Consider the following 16481-nt stretch of genomic DNA (forward strand, 5'->3'; position numbering starts at 1 on the left):
GGGCTGGGGAGGACACGGGACAGTGAGCCAGCAGTGGGGTTTAACCCCATCCTGCGGGCGGGCAGGCAGAGGTCCTGCGAGGCCCTCGGGGTGGGGGGGGAGGCAGACTGGGTTAAATCCTCGTCTTTCACCTGGGCTGGAGTCCAGCCCCAAAATAGCAGTCCAAAAACAAGATCACATGAGAGGAAAAAAATAGCAAGGCGACAGATTATCCATACTTCCTCGTCCTATGGGGTGCAGAGCGGCGGCCCGCGCTGCCAGCCGCAGCGGTGCCCGTGTCCGTCCGAGGGACGCTGCCCTGCTCCGGAGCCGCCCGTGAGTGGTGCGAGGGCGTGCGGGTGTGGGTGAGCATCGCTCCGGGAGCTTCCTCAGCCTCCCCCCAGGGAGCGGGGCGAGGGGCAGGGTGACCCCCAGCAGCATCAGCCTCCCCGCTGCGCCCACGGTGCTGCTGCCTGCGCCGGTGCCACCATCACCACCCAGCCCCGTGCACCCCAACCCGGCAAGCGAGCAGCCCTTCCAGCATCCCCCAGTGCCCCCCACCCCGGGCACAGTGTCCTGGCAGAGCCGGGGCCCGCGGGGGCTTTGCAACCCCTTCCCAAATAATCTGCAATGCGCAGACCTGAACTCCTGGCCAAGTTTGCCGGCTCAGATGGGTGTGTGGGCTGGGGGAACAAGTGGGGTTTCTTTTTCCTCTCGCCAGGCTCAGAGGCAGGGAGCAGGCAGGGAGGCAGGAGGGGGACACGTTCCTCCCCAGCGCTACTCCCAGCTTGAACTGGGCTGAGCGGCACTCGCCAAGGCATTTCAGCGATACAGCCCCGAGAGGGATGAAACCAAAGCCTGGGGCCTGGGGGATCTTGTGGGTCTCGTTGGAAGCGTGCAGAAAGTTTTGCCTAAGTCATCTCTGCTGCACAATGGTGGTTTGGGGGGGGGGAGAGGGGACGCTCGGCTGCCCGCACAGGCACTGCCTGCGTGCGGCTGGGACCCGGCAGAGAGAAGCACCTCCTGCTTCCTCAGGGCAGAAAGCGGCTGGATGGTTAATTATTCACTGTGCTTCCAAACAACCCCAAGAAGTGTATGATGTTATTTATGGGACTCATAAATAACTGGGGAGGGCGGGAGGAGGCTGAGCTGGCTGTGAAGGCAGTGACCCCCCTCCCCGCACAGCAGCAGGGCCCCGGGGGCCGTGGAGGCACCAGCAGCATCTGGGCTTTGGCCAAGGCGCTTCTCAGCGCAGGGGGGACGTTGCCTCGCGTGAGAAAATGGAGCAACGTTTCCTAATATTCCTCATACCCTGACAACCCCAATGCCTCTCAGCTAGGAAAGCCCGGGCCAAAGCCAGGGCTGGTCTTTTTTGAGGTTCAGAAATGTTTGGCTAGAGCTTTCTCATTTTTTCTTTCTATTTTCAACGTGGCTGAAATAGCAGGAGGAAATCTTATGTGAGCTTGTTCAAACTGAAAGAAAAAAAAAAGAATATTGACATGCTCATGCTAGAAAGGCCCCAAGTGTGCCGGTGCTGCTGGATGCTTTAGGAGCCGTCCCCACGAGCTGCTGTTAACCGCACCCAGCTAGGATGTGTTTTTATCAAAACGTCTGGGCTCAGTACGCTTTCAGCCCAGACTGCCTGTCCAAACATACAGGCTCTGTGTGAGCCAGGACTAAAAGCCTATTCTAAGCGAGCCTTAGATAACGCAGCTTAAATACCACATCAAAGCAGCCGTGGAGGCGGGCCAGGCTCTGAAGTCACGGCACTTGCTTCTCCAACGCTGCAGCCAGCTAACGCGCCGCAACCCGCAGCCTCCGCACGCCGCACGGCCTGCGCCCCGCGAGCCCACCATGGTCTGACACCCCACAAGCCCACCATGGGCTCCCCATGAGCCCACTGTGGTCTGGCACCTCACAAGTCCACTGCTGGCACCCCACAAGCCCACCACGAGCCCAGCGTGAGTCCACCATGGTCTGGCACCCGGCACCCCAGAAGCCCACCATGGGCTCCCCATGAGCCCACCACAGTCTGGCACCCCATGAGCCCACTGCTAGCTCCCCGTACGACCACCATGGGCTCCCCATGAGCGCACCACAGACTCCCCATGATCCCACCACAGTCTGGCACCCTGTGAGCCCACTGTGGGCTCCCCACAAGCCCACTGCTGGCACCCCATGAGCCCACCATGGTCTGGCACCCCACAAACCCACCGCAGGGTCCCCACGAGCCCAAGGCCCCGGCAGCGGCACCAAGCCCAAGCTCTGGCTAGACGGCCCCGTCCTCGGGGAGCCGGGGCTGTATTTTTTCGGGCTGGCCACCCTTTCCAGAGCGCTTCGGCTTTTCCAGCCAAGCTCTCCCCAGCCCCCAGCCTGGTGCCAGCACCCGGTGAGGTCCCACGGGTCCCAGCTGCCCAGGCCCCATCCCTCGGCATTGGGCGGAGCCCCCAGCCCCGCTGGTGGGGTGCACCCGGGAGCTGATCGGGGGGTCCATCACCTTCCCCGGGAGGGCCCCGAAACAACCAGCACTTGCACAGAACAGCACGGAGCACAGGGATGGGGATGGGAAAGTCAGTAAAGAAACCCTGCTTGGCCGCCAGCTTTTGGGGGGAGGGTTTTTTCGGGGGTTTTGAGGGATTTTTTCGTTTTGTTTTTTTGGTTGGTTTTTTTTTTTCCCCTCTGACCCTGCTGCGCCGCAGTCCGCTGTTTCCCCGGCGATGGGAGGCCCGACAGCAGCCCCCGCCCGCGGGGCTGACCCAGCGGGGCCGGCAGCGCAGGCAGCGCAGGCAGCGCAGGCAGCGCCGGCAGCCGCCGGGCAGGTGACCGGTCCCGCTCGCTCCGGGGGCGCAGCCGCGATCGAGCATCGCCTCCCCCTTCCCTTCCTTCCCCCCCCGGCACCCTCCTGCCGCCGCGAGGCAGCTTTCATCATCATCATCATCATCATCATCGTTTTTTAATTTTTTTTTTTTTTTGGCTTTATTCGATCCCGTTTCTCCCTGCGCTCGACACGGCGGAGCCGCAGCCGGGAGAACCGCGGTAGGTGCCGCGGGGGGGTGGGGGGGGGCTGAGCCCACCGGGGTGCCCACGCGTGTCCTGCGAGCCCCCCGGCTCCCCGCGGGATGCCGGCACAGCCCGGGGGGGGGGTGGGGGTGCGGGGGGACAGGGCCCCTCTCCAGGGCCAGCTTTAGGGTGTCAGGGTGCAGCTCCCCCAACTCGGCTTGGCCCAAAACCCCCAAACCCTGCAAGTGGCTGGGAGAGGAGGGGCTTGAAAAACGGGAGCGTCACTGCAAATTGCAATCGCAAAATTACTGCCAATTAACCTAAAGCTTGGGCAGGAGCCTGGATCAGAGTTTGAATTGGAATATAAAAACATTTCAATTGCAAAACACAATATTTGGACCATTAAAAAAAAACCCAAACAAATCGGGAGTTTGTTGAAGTGACACAGCATGATAAAACGCTTTGGTTTTGATGGAAAAAAAAAAAAAGGTTCCTTAAAAAAAAAAGAAGTCCTTGGGCCTACTCTAGCCAGACACCCAAGTCCTACTGAAAAATATTTTTTGACTTGCATAGGATTTTATAAATTCAGATCTTACTAGAATTAATTATGCGTAGCCAACCTCTGCTCCCTCCAACCTTTTCCTGCCCAAAGGGGTAAGCGCTGAGCATCGCCGCCTCCTCCTCTTCCTCCTCCTCCTCCTGCTCCTCTGGCTCGGGGGCTCCTGTGCTGCTCCCGAGGCCCCAGGTCCCAGCAGCATTTGGGACGGGTGGTTCCAGTTGGGGTCAGGATCCAGGCTGGGAAATGCTGGTGAGGGAGGTGAGAAGAAAACGAGCAGAAGCAAGGTTTGAACAAGACAAGATGGAAGAAAAGCGGGTTAAATTAATTTTGTACCGCTTGGCTGGTTTCCTGACTGGATGCCCAGTGACACCCCTGAGCCAGCTCAGCACCCCGCGTTGGGCACCCACCGCCCACCCTGACCAGGGCCTTCAGAGCCTGAGCAGCGGGCGCAACCCCTGCGGCCCAGGTGGGACGTCGAAGGTGCCGCGGGGTCTCGTGCACCAGCTGCTGCCCCCAGTCCTGCCCATCGCTCAGAGGTACCGGTACCCCCCAGCGCACCCCAGCACCCCCCCACCCCTCTGGGTGGCTGCTGTGGGCACCCCAGGGGGGAGCATCACCTTGCCAGCCCCCTGCTCCCGGGTTTGCTCCCAGTTCCAGTGAAAGCAGCATCCCAGCATCACCCCGGGCCGGGAGCCGGGCTGCTAATGGGGGTATCGCGGAGCCCAGGCCCCTCCCAACGCCTGTGGCAATCGGGGAGTGCGCGAGACTTATGGGAAGTTCTGCACAAACGGGGGTCTAAAGTTTAATCGGGTCTAAGGGCAGGCCTGGGCTCGGTGGCGATAAGGCAGCAGCACAATGTCCAATTGTTCTCGCTGCCGCAGCGGGTCGGCCCCGCTTCCTCCGGGATGCGCAGGAACACGCACATCGGATTAGGGCTGGAGAGAGTTCGGGTCCACCAAGGTCTCCAGCCAGACCCAGAGCATTGCAAGCCCTTTGGATAAACTTTTCTTCCCAGCTCCACCCCCGCCCAGGGGATAGACTTTCCCTCCCAAGCTCCCTAAATGACTTTGGCCTTCCTCCCACTCCTGAGACCTTGATCTTCCTCCCAACCCAGGCAGCTCATCACGCAGCTGGCTCCGGCTCCTTCCACTTTGTTCCCTGTCAGCTGCGTGGCTCAGCTCCTGCCCGCTGCTCCTCGAGCTGAAGCCCTGCGCCGCCCGGGACCCCTGGCCCCGGGGAGCTGTTAGCCCTGTGCCTCCCTGCCTCGGCTTCACGGGGATTTTTCCCCTTGGCTGAAGGGCACGAATGAGCCCAGTCGCTGGGGGAGGTGGCAGGGGAGCGGTGGGGACGTGCGGGGGCTCGGCCATGCACAGCACCTGCGCCCGCCCACCCGGGGCAATTAGAGTTTGCAGCAATTTGTCTTTATATTTGGCATCTTTGGTTTGGCTTGGAGAGCAGTTCGCAGCTCGGAGCAGGGTTGTAATGAGGAGTTAGAACAAGTCAGGAGGCCCGTGAGGATAACAGCCGCGGCCGTTTTATTTCAGTCTCTTCCCTCTTGTTTCCATGTGCTTCCAAGGATGCGCTCACAGAAGAGACCAAAACCAGAATTTCAAGCACCTTCTTAAATATTTCTTTTCCCTTTGATGCCAAGTCAGAAATTAAAAAAAAATAGCAGAACTTGGCACTTTAGAAGGACCTTTCCCGCTCCAGTGCACTCCCAGCATTTCCTCCCCACCGCGGCCATGTCTGCCCGTCGCAGGGAAATTCCCAGGGTCATTTCGGAAGTGCCACTGCCCCTTCCCTGCAGGCATCAGCCTCCTTTCAGCCGGGTGCAGTTTTCACAGGTGCTGGATGTGGCCCCTAATTAGCGCAGGAACCCAACGAAAGCACAAACGCTTCCATCCATTGCTCAGCCCGCCCATATCTGCGTGAGCCAGTCTGGGGGAGGAGACCCCAAGAAGGACTTTTAAGAGACTGTGCAATCCTGAACCACAAGCACACACATTTCAACAGGAAATAAGCCTAGATTTAGGGTAGTAATTAGCAAAAGAAAGTTGTAACTTTCCAATGAGGAAGCAATCACCAATTTTCATTGTAACGGTGTGATAATTGCGAGCTGGTGATGGAGCCAGCCCCGATCTCGTGCTGCCCATGGAGCCGGGGCTGGCAGCAGGAGGCTCTGGCTTCTCAGGGCTGCAGCCACTCTCGGGGTGCCCAGGCCCACCCTGCAGATGAGGTTTGCTGTGGGTGCTGCTGGCGAGGGTGCCAGGGCGGCCATGCACACCCTCCTCTTGCCCTGCCGCAGGACCACATGGCTGCATTGCAGCATGATTTTCCTCAGCATCCCCTGCAGTAAAACCCCCCACCTGCACTGCACCACTCTCCCCTCAGCTCTGCAACCCCGGGATGGGAATGAAGGGTTATTTCTTACTCACTTTATCCAGCACTGGTCAGTCCTGGCTCTTCCCTTTGAGTCTTTTTTTGTCTGCAAATATTTGCCTCAATTTGCCAAACATGCTAGGATCGCGCTGGGCCGGCGGGTGCGGGGTGATTTTCCTCCACGCAGGACAGAAACAGTTTTCCAGCACTTGTTTGCTGTGGGAAGTGGCCGCGTGGCTCTCCGGGGCGAGGAGGAGTGTTTGCTGCCAGCTTGGCCAGAGCCAGCACAGCCGGCAGCAGCGTGGGCTGGGGACCCGCCGTCCCACCGAGCCCTGGCTCTTCAGTTCAGGCAGTTCACGTGGTGCTGGACCAGAGCCCGTCCATTTTCAGGTGCTCAGCAAAGGCCTTGCAGACCAGCGTGTGCCTGAGGAGGTGTGTGCATCCTGGGGGGCAGCTGTAATGTCCCATGTCCCACAGGCTCCAACTGAGACCACTGCCAGGCGCCAGTTACAAGCTGGCAGCATGCTTGGCTATGTGAGAGAGACCCTCTCGGGGCCAGGCGCCCCATTCCGTGTGCACTGGAGATGCTGGTCCCTGTGGGACACCAGGCACCCCCACCCATCACCCCCAGGTCTCCTCACAAACAGCTGAGGATGCTTTAGGTGTAGGAAGAGGGGTGAAAAGGCACCTTCTCCACCACCCACAGCTTCAAAGTGAGCTGCAAGCACTCCTTTAAGAGCCAGATAAACTACGCTTGCGGAAGGGTCAGACTGGCTCTTAGGAAGGATTTCTTTGCAGAAGGGGTTGTTGGGCGTTGGAATGGGCTGCCCAGGGCAGGGGGGGAGTCCCCATCCCTGGAGGGGTTGAAGAGTCGGGTTGACCCAGCGCTGAGGGATCTGGTGGAGTTGGGAACGGTCAGGGTGAGGTTCATGGTTGGACTGGAGGAGCTTCAAGGGCTTTTCCAACCTGGATGATTCTGGGATTCTGTGATTTTCTGCCCTTAACAAAACAGCAGACTTGCACCAGCAGCACGATTCCGGTGGCCTTTTCTAAGCCCAGATCTCTCTGACCTTCGCAGGCTCCCTGGACTCGCCACTTCCCAAACACTGGTGTCACCTTTGGGTGCCAACGCCAGCCACAGCCAGCACAAACCTCTGCTCCGTTCAGGGGGCCAGTGATGGCAGAGCCCGTGGACAGTTGTCTCACCCCCCCGAGAGCACAAGCGGCTCCGTCGGCGGGAGCATGGCCCTGAGGACGCTGGCGGGAGGGCGAGCGGGCTGAGGACATAAAAGGGGGCTGAGGACATCAATGCACGGGAGAACAAGTGTATTACAGAAACTCCTATTAGCTTTTGGCTTCTGCTTGGCAGGAAATAAGATTATCAGGCAAGAGCTGCTGCCTCGCGGAGCCTGGCGTCATTTCAGGGCGCAATCCATCACGAGAGGCCGTGGGAGCGGGGAAGGGCTGCAGGAAGGCGCAGGGAAGGTGGCTGGCGATGCCCTGAGCCCTGGCAGCCCCGGAGGTCCCGGGGCAGCTCCTGTCAGAGTGGGGGGGTCAGCCTCACCCTGTATTCTTCAAACACCACTTTGGGGTAATTGCACAGTGACCTCTGAAAATACAGCTGGGTCTGCCTTCATCAAGGTTCTCAGCTGCCAGAGCAGCACCTTCCTCCCAGAACCGCAGGAACGCCAAGTGCATTTGCCCATTGCGTTAAACAACTCCCCTTTTAACCATCCTTAATTTCATAACCCCCAAAAGCACAGCAGTTTAGGTGAAATGAATGTACTTCTTTCCAAATGAGGGTTCAGAAATAAGAGGTTGCAAGGAATGGTGGAGAAAGACGAGCATTAGCAGCAGGTCAAACCAAACCTATCACCAGCCACAGACAAATTCCCAGGAGGCAAATCCCGACGGATCCCGGGATCCCTCTGACAGCCTGCCCCAGCGCAGGTGCAGGCTCAGCCCACGGGGACAGTCACGGCCACTGGGGATTTGTAGTCGGAGTAGACCCACGGGAAGCATTTTCCACCTTTCACCAGCAGAAGGTCAACGCAAGGGGCAGCGGGCATGGCCCCAGGCGCGGGCAGAGCTGCAGCAGGGAAGTTTGAGGCTTTTCCACCAGACCTGAACTTCTTCATACGAACCGGCTGCCACCAGAAACACGTTGAAGAGCGATGTGTGCCGGGGTGTGTTTGTCCGTGCGACTGAGAGAGACCACAGCCAGGGCCTTGAGACACACGTTAGCACATGCCTTGCATCTTGCAAATGTTCCCTAAATGAGAACGTATATTTGGGGGGGTGCCCGGTGAAGCCTGCCCTGCCCTGGCTGGCCCTGGGTACCGACACATCACCCTCTCGAACGCAGTGGGTGGCATTTTTAGAAATCCTGGATATATTTTCTGCCACTGCAGAACTGTAAGTGATTATCGTTTGGGCTGGAGGCCTGGCTGGGTTTGTCTTTCAAACGGCTCACAATAGAAATCTATTTGCAGAAGAATTTGTTGAAAACCAGTTCGGCGAGAGAGAGGGACTATTGCTTTGTCATGGTATCTGTGCCCCGGCATGTCGTCTGGCCTTTGTGAATGCAGCAGTCCTCCCGCTCTCCCCGTTTGTTAAAGGAGAAAGATGCTTCACTCAGTATTTCTTGGTAATGGCAGTTACTATTTTTTCCAACATCAGTGTCTGTTGTTTTAACGCTGTTGGAGAACAAACGCAGACGCCGAGGCCTTGCAGAGCAGTTGCAGAAGCAGTCGGTGACTTGCAGATTTTATATACTCTAAACGCTGGAAGTGTAACGTGTTTAACGCGGCGCGGCGGGGTGGCACTGCCCTCCCGAGGGACGGGGACTCCCGTTTCGTGCCTGGCTCGGAGGCAGCAATGAACTTCAGCCAGGGAGGAGGCAGGAGCGGGTCTGCAGGGTGCAGAGTACCTGAACGTAACAAACCTCTGGCTGCCACAAGCCCTTCTTTTCTTTCCAAAAGCTTGCTCACACGCTAAGGAAAACAGCATAACAAAAATCGCTTCATTTTCCCAGCTGCTAAACGTGGCAGATAAATGCTAACACAGGCCCTCAAAGTGTGCCATGGTTAATATTTATGGATTTCAAGAATAGCTAATACACAGCCAGTGCTAAATATTATTCTGTTAACCCCAGCACAGCATCTTACCACGCATCCACAGTCCAGCTTAAAGCCTAACCTTTGTTTTAATAAGGTAACAAAACCCACTCTTCTGGGTCTTAACTAACTCAGAAGTGAATTCAGCAGAGCCCCCTTTCCCCTTCTGTTTGTGCTTTCCCAAACCCCCGGGTCTGACCCTTCCCGGGATGAGACGGAGGCACTTTAAGAGGGATGAAATCACCCTGGAAAACTGCATCCTCCAGCGTGGTGCCAGCAGAGAAAGAAAGATAAGAATGAGAGCAGAGCCGAGGGGAAAAACAGCGATTAAAGTGATCTGGTGACTGAAATAACACTGCACACAGGGCCGCTTACTGATGTGAAAAAGACAGCTGTTCCAGAAAGCTGAGGAGCATAGAAGGGAAACCATCACACTGAGCGAGAGAGCCTGGGGCTCCCTGCACGCCTCACCAGGGTGTCTGCTGCCTGGGTACCCCCTCACCAGGGTGCGTACCCCCTTACCAGGGTTCATGCTGCCTCAGCATTCCAGACCTTGCCTGGGGCCAGCACATGGAGCTGCCCGGGCATGGACCAAGCAGACATCTCATAGGCAGCACTTCCAAGCCCGAGGCATCCGAGCCCGACAGCTAACCCTGAGGACAAAAAGAGGCAGAAAAGGGCTTTTCCGCATGAAGCGTTCTGCAGGGCACGGGCGCCGTGCTGGCTGCTGTGCCCAGGGTGCCAGCCCAGGTCTGCACCACTGACTCACAGGGTGACATCCAAAACCCTTTTGTCCCCTTCAGACTCATTTCTGGAGCGGTGTTGTCCTCTCTGAGTTGTCCTCCCAGAGATTTGCACTTTGCCCACAACGGTCTAGACACACGGTTCATAAATGACTCATGACTTGCTTACGCTCGTCAAGTCTGTCCTTGCTTCTGGCTCTTAATTTAGATCTGTGCTTCATGAGCCAAAATCTGGGCGTCAGCCTTGACCTCGGATCTTTTCTTCCCACGTCTCTGGAGCAGTAAAGCCGCCTGTCCCACCTGCAGACAAGCCCCGCCAGCGCTCGCCTGGGCAGGGACCTTATTTCTGCTGCAAGCCTGAGCTCGCCTCCAGCAGCTCCCACTGCTGCCCTTTGCCACCACCAGACACCGTGTCTGGGCAGCTTCTTCCCCAGAGGATCCTCAGGCATCCCCAGCGCTGCTCCGGGACAACCTCCCGGTGCCCAGTGCTGCCCGTGCCCTTCCTCGCTGAGCTCACACCTCCTCCTCCTCCACCCGTGTATCTCTTTGCGTGGACAGGGCAGCAGGGCCGGGCACAGTCTCCTCCTGGCACTGCCAGACCGTGCTCCTGTCCCCAGCCAGGGCCCTTCCCTAGGGCCTGCGAGAGCCGCGACCACCCCACAGTGCAGCCGGCCCCGGCGGTGGCCCGTGCAGGGTTCATGGTTGCCCTCATGGGCGTAGCTCCCGCCTGGCATCCCCAGCTCAGGGCATGAAGGCGGGCAGCTCGCCCAGCCTCTAAGCCAACCTTCAGGGCACAATCACGCTCCCTGGCTCAGGGGGGCCCCCAAATTTTACGCCGAGCCTGTCTGATCGGTGCTCAGCCCACGGACCAAGAGCAGGAGCCCCGAGCGAGCCATTTCACTCGTTTGCTCTCATCCCACGCCGCCCGGGCGGACAGGAGGGGGAGATCTTTACCGTGACAAATCCCAGTCTGTGCAGCAGCAGATGAACTCCAGATCCAAGCTGTTCACTTATGCCAGAGACACTTTGCACACCATAAAGCCCCTGAAAATTATGCCTGTCACAGGAGCTCAGCGCCGGAGCTGCTTTTGGCGCATCCGCGCTGCCTGGGACAGTCACACACACGCGACCTTCTGCGTCCCTGCACCATCCAAGCAGGAGATGGAGCACCCTGCCCCCTCCGCGCGTTTCCAACCCCCCCAGACCTTGTGCAGGGCCGTTCCCATCGCCGTGGCCTGGCAGCTCCCCAAAGCTGCCCTGCCTTTCACCCACTCTGATTATTTTTTTCCCCAGAGAGGTCACTCGTTAATTCTCTAACAGCTGCACATCCTCACAGGGCATGTTGATGTTACACAGAATACTACTCAGTTTGGTACATTTTCCACTGGAATTTCCATCTCCCTTTATATTTTAATTTCAATTGGACGTCAAATCTTGGACATAAAATACAAGTATTTAACATCAAGTAAAACACCCTCCCTTCCCCTTCCTTAATATTCCCTTTGCTGCGGGGTGTTCTAAAAAGCTTCCGACCGACGGGAAGAGTTTACTAACAACTGCCAAACTCTCAGTGGGGTTTTTGTAGCTTACGGCTGCCCTGGTGCGGATGCGGTCCTCGGCGGGTGCCCACGCCTGGGTGTCACACAAACTGCAGTGAACTCCGCAGGCACTCGGGGGGTGCTCATTTACTCCGCGGGGACCCCGCACCCCAGCGCGGGGGCTGAACGCATGGCTCCTCTGTAAGAAAAAGATAAAAAACCTGTTGGGGTCCTGGCCACGGCGTCCCTGGCCGGGCAGTTCACCAAATCGTGGAGCTGGCAGTTCGGTCCCATCGCCCAAGCCCGGCTGCATCCATCACCCCTTTCTGGGGGGGGCCCTGCATGCCCAGGGTTTCTGTTTGGGGTGCTGAGCTGGAGCTGTGCCTCGGGGCTGGCCAACCAGCTCCTGCTTATGGCAACTGGCAGCATCAGGCGTTTTGGGGGATGTTATCGCAGTTTGGGTCAGCCCTTTCCTGCCCACGTAGCGCTGTGCGAAGGGGATGTTTGTGCCCCAGGACCAGCCAGGTTCCAAAGGGGAAAGCTGCGTATACTGAGGTGCATTCATGTAATTTTTAAAAATTCAGCCGAGCTAGGACAAGAGTCTTAGGAGTTGCACTGGGATGGAGACACTCCGTAAACATGTAAAACATTAACATCAGCATGCAAAGTCCCTGCAAGCAGATACCTGCAGCCTGGTCCTGGCACTCCGGTTATTCCTGGGCCGTGAGCCGCCCGCTGCAGCACAGCAGGGATGGCAACGGAGCTGGTGCAGGGTCTGGAGCACAGGTCTGATGGGGAGCGGCTGAGGGAACTGGGGGGCTTTAGTCTGGAGAAGAGGAGGCTGAGGGGAGACCTCATGGCCCTCTACAACTCCCTGAAAGGAGGGTGCAGAGAGGGGGGATGAGTCTCTTGACCCAAGGAACAAGCGCCAGGACAAGAGGGAATGGCCTCAAGCTGCGCCAGGGCAGGGTCAGACTGGCTCTTAGGAAGGATTTCTTTGCAGAAGGGGTTGTTGGGCGTTGGAATGGGCTGCCCAGGGCAGGGGGGGAGTCCCCATCCCTGGAGGGGTTGAAGAGTCGGGTTGACCCAGCGCTGAGGGATCTGGTGGAGTTGGGAACGGTCAGGGTGAGGTTCATGGTTGGACTGGAGGATCTTCAAGGGCTTTTCCAGCCAAGATGATTCAGAAATTCACTTACATCCTCAAGGCTTCCTTTTTTCTCCCAAAGTTTTTTGGCTTAGTTTGCGGTTTTTTTCCACCTAGATGATCCGGGGCATCTTTCCACCTCCTGACATCACTAGCATCCTCAGCTGCATCCCTGTGGGCCAGCCTGACCCCTCAGCTTTCCCCTAAACTGGCTGTGGAACTACCGGGCACGACAAACATCCCCGTGTCTCTGGCCTGCCCACTCGGGAGCTGGAAATAACCTGTGTGGGTGTCACCTCTGCGGGCAGCGTGCTGCGAAGCGCTCGGTCCGGCAGCTGGGTCTCATCAGGTAGTTCAAATTGCAGACTTCTCTCCTGCAATGTGCTTTTTCTGGTAGTTTGTTGTTTACGGAGATGGGAAGGGGTAGAAGAGCCTTCAAAAAAATATCCGCTGGCCTCTGAGGGCACCGTTATGGAAAGCCGCGGCAGTGTCCGAGGCAGGGCACTGTTTTCCTTGGAGCTGCCTTCTTCACAGATGTCACGGCAAGGACCAAATTGGTGCCCACCTCTTTACGGATACAGGTGCCTCCGTATACCCCTGTCTGGGCCAGGGAGGACCAGAATTAAGGCTGGATCTTCTACCAAGGTCTGGCACATCCCAGCGTCTGATTCATGCTCCTTTCTAGGCTGGACATGAGGATGACAGAGGGACAGCCCAGTGCCCGTGGGCCTCCAGAGCCACCCACTGCCTGGAACCAAGAACTCCCCAATTTTTGCCTAAAGACCATGGGTCAGAGCAGTGACCTGTCTGGCTCTACGGACAGCAGGAGGTGGAGGTGCACAGCTTCTCTCACTAGTTTACTCCAGTGACTAGTTATCCACAGCTAATTATTCTGGGTTTTTTTGCTGACCCACTCATCTGCACTTAACAAGATTCAGCTTTGAGCTCGCCTTGCTCCGTTCTTTCATTTGACCCTCTCCTTGCGTGCCCTTACGCGCGGCAGTTTTACACTGGAAGACATTTTCTCCAGCCCTAAAGTCGTGCAGATAAGAAAATTATTATTTATTGGAGGATTTTCCTGATAACAGCAATTATTATCTCAAGCTTTTGTTGCACTGTTAAGTTACTGAGCAACAGTGTGCACAGGAAAACACACCCCAAGCTGTTTACTCAGGCAGCTCAGAGAAGAAAACAGGAGTTAGCATCCATAGCTACTAGATGCTAAATTTAAAGTAAGATATTGAGCAGCAGATTTAAGAACAGAATTCTTCCAGCCAGTTTTTCTTAGAACTTAATGAGACAAGCTATATAGCCCTTATACAAATATTTCAGAATGAATATAATTAACTCCCTGTGCATTTTCAGCATCGTAAATCACTGCTGAGCTTATGGTGAACCCAGAAACCAAGTGATTTTCCTTGGAACAACCAAGACTGAGACTATGCTGGAGGAAATTTGATTTCTGAGTGATGATATGTCTACTGATGGTTAACCACGAGGATGGATGTGGGGTTTCACTTGGCCTGGAGATGAAACCCTCAATTCCAGCATCCTTTGCTTCTTTGGGGAAGGACGTGGTATAAAGACTGAACCCAAACTCAAATCCCCGTTTTGAAGCCTGAGCCAACCCTTGATTGAGCTTGGCCACCCTTCAGAGGGCCAGCTGCAGGAAGCGTTGCATCTGACACCACGTGAACAGTCCTGCTTTTCACTCCTAATTCGAGCCTCACGCCTTGTTAGCAACAGCACACCGGGATTTCGGACCCGTCTGAGCGCTGAGAGGTTGGCGAGGGCTCGTGGGTGACAGAGGGTGACCAAGAGGAGCAGTGACCAGGCACGTACCTGTAACGGGGCCATCAGCTGGGAGGTTTTGCTTGGGGTGGGCTCAGGTGGGATGTGGTACAACAGGAGAACCAGGTCAGCCCTTTGGCATAAGAGCATCATATAGAGTGAAATTTTGGGGGGGTAGAGCCTGTCATTTGGCGTCACCTGTTGGCACAAACAGAGCAGGTCCCCGCATCTGCGTCTCCCGTATCAAAACGCTCCAAGGGACAGAGAGAAGGGAGGGGAGCTGGAGAAAAGCACCCGTAACCAGAGCAGGAAAACAAAGCCGTGAGAAGCCGGCCTGTGGCCAGGAGCGGTGGCGGCCGGCGCTGCCGTCTGTCCGTCCATCCGTCCGTGGGCGCGCGGGGCGGGAGCCGGCGGCCGCGGGGCAACCACACCTGCAGTGCCAGCCCAGACAGCCTGGGCGCTCCCGCTTTGTGGTCTGACATGTTGCCCAGTGTCCTGCGTGGACGCTGGGGGCGGGTGACATTTGAGACCCGGGTGAAATGTCACCCAGCTTTAACCTCCCTGCCTGCCAAGAACGGGGCAGCGGGTCCCGAGCAGGGTGTGGATGGGGTGTCAGGAATGGGGCAGCGGGTCCCGAGCAGGGTGTGGATGGGGTGCCTGCTGCAGGGACCCCCTCCACATCAGGGAGCTGCTGAGCGGGAGCTGAGGGGAGGGAGGTGCCGCTTGACCCCTCCATCACCGTGCCAGGGCACACCGAGTGCCCCCCTGCCCAGAAGGGTTTCCTGCATCACCACAAAACATTTCAACCTGCAACAAGCAATTAGTTTTTACAGCATCCCTCGTGGTTTCCACTCCCTCCAGATGCTTCTCCCCTGGGAAGCAAAACACGGGCAGACCCACAGAGGAGAGGTGTGTGCAGCTCTGTGCTTAACCGCCTGCTGCCCCGTGGCAAACACCTGAAACAAGGTACCTGCACCCAGGGCATCATCCCTGGGGCCTCAGCAGCCCAGAGTCATCCTCCTCAGGTGCCAGAGACGAGACCATGAGAACTGTGAAACTCGTGGCACAGGTCCGTGGCTGCTGCTGGCCAGTCCCAGGCGCTGGTGCATCTCGGTCTGCGCAAGCGAGGTGCCAGGCAGCAGCACTGCAGTGGAGCAGGGCAGAAGGGACGATGCTTTGTGGTGGTCTCAGCGTGAGCCTGCAAGGGGGAAAAAGGCACTTGTGAAAGGCAGGTAGTGTGTGCCATCTCCTGCAGGGAAGGGGAAGCCCTTGGTGTTACTCCACTAATTACCCTTTTTTAATTAGGATGCCTCTTGCATTGCCTCTGCTGCAAAGCCCAAAGGTGTCCCCTCGGACGCGCTGGGTGCAGCACATCCTCCGCCCTGCGCTTGGCTGGAGAGACTGAGCTTTTGCGATTCTCTGTCCAGCGTGTTCTTTCCACACAGCAGGTCCCACGCAGCTGGCTCGCTCTGGGAGTCAGCGCTTAAATCCCCCACACGAGGCAACGGGATTTGCTTCTGCAGCCAGCGGTGCTCGTGTACGTGTCCGTGGTCTCGGTCTGAACCCAGACAGGACGCGTGAGGCAAGACCCTCCTGGCAAAGCTCCTGCTCTCAGGCTGGATCAACTCCTGGCGCTGGGACTGTAATTAAGTTAATCACTAGATTGCAAAAGGGCGTGGGTGGGGAGGTGGGAGAGGCTGCAAGATAATTAGAAAGCGGATCATCACCTTGTTTTCCTGTCTCCCCGCCGATGCCACCAGTTTGCCAAGGTGTTGCACTGGATGTCCCAGCTTGAAGAAGCAGCTGGGCTGTCCCGGCCTCACAGGAGCCACACGTGGCTCTGAAGCAAAACCTCGGCTGCCGGCAGGCCGTGGCTCAGCCGGGCTCTGCGCGGGACAGTCCTCACCCGTGCGGGTCTGTCCCCGCGACACACACACATCCCCAGGGCTGCCTCTGCTCACAGAAAGGTGAGAGAGGAGCTAAAGCAGGGCCGGGATGGCATGAAATGGCCAAACCCAGCCTGACCGACCTCCTGTCCCTCCAGCGTGGCAGGGAGGGAGCCTCGGGCTGGGCAGGGCTCCTCGCCGGGGCTGGGACCGCATCCGTCGGTGTCTGCCGAAGTGCGAGGGGTGCTGGGGGGGCTGCCCGATGCTCCTGCACCTCCAGGAAGGCGACCGCGAGGACCAGCCCCCCTGAACAGGCGTTTCCCAAGGTCTGGAAGTGCCCCACGTG

General features: G+C 57.7%; 1 protein-coding gene across 3 annotated transcripts in view; it reads left to right on the top strand.

The window, feature by feature from the left end:
- Nucleotides 1-207: 207 nt before the first annotated feature.
- The window catches only part of FGF1 (fibroblast growth factor 1), a 29949-nt gene continuing 13675 nt past the window's right edge, over nucleotides 208-16481 (top strand). For 2 of the 3 annotated variants that reach the window (XM_074838574.1, XM_074838576.1), the window contains exon 1: nucleotides 208-315. The gene's annotated coding sequence lies outside the window, so the exon portion shown is untranslated. Of the gene's footprint in view, nucleotides 316-2404; nucleotides 3016-16481 lie in introns of those variants that run through there. The other variant, XM_074838575.1, reaches the window with a different exon arrangement.

Source organism: Strix aluco, chromosome 13 (genome assembly GCF_031877795.1).
Source record: "Strix aluco isolate bStrAlu1 chromosome 13, bStrAlu1.hap1, whole genome shotgun sequence".
Lineage (NCBI taxonomy): Eukaryota > Metazoa > Chordata > Aves > Strigiformes > Strigidae > Strix > Strix aluco.